Raw genomic sequence first — 274 nt, 5'->3', positions numbered from 1 at the left:
CCTTTTAGCAACTCCATTATCGCCCTATTTTTCTTCAACGCCTCCCTGGTTCTCTCTACCACCACAGGGTTGCGGTTCCGTTCACTTTGGGATCCACTGGTGTTGAATTTCAGTGAAATTCTATTGGGACATAATAAATAACAAATTTCATTTCAAAACATTTCTACTTATTACGTACATACGTCCTATAGAAATGCAGGTGGGGAATTAGCTCAAGTGGTAGAGCGCTTGCTTCGCATGCGAGAGGTACCGGGATCGATACCCGGATTCTCCA

At 43.8% G+C, this 274-nt stretch overlaps 1 non-coding gene across 1 annotated transcript; it reads left to right on the top strand.

Annotated features, from left to right (window-relative positions):
* The first annotated feature begins 201 nt into the window (after positions 1-201).
* On the top strand, positions 202-274 carry Trnaa-cgc. Its single transcript has one exon. It is a non-coding gene; the product is annotated as a tRNA-Ala (tRNA).

This window comes from Octopus sinensis, linkage group LG5 (genome assembly GCF_006345805.1).
Source record: "Octopus sinensis linkage group LG5, ASM634580v1, whole genome shotgun sequence".
Taxonomy (NCBI): domain Eukaryota; kingdom Metazoa; phylum Mollusca; class Cephalopoda; order Octopoda; family Octopodidae; genus Octopus; species Octopus sinensis.
This window is presented reverse-complemented; position numbering and strand designations above follow the sequence as displayed.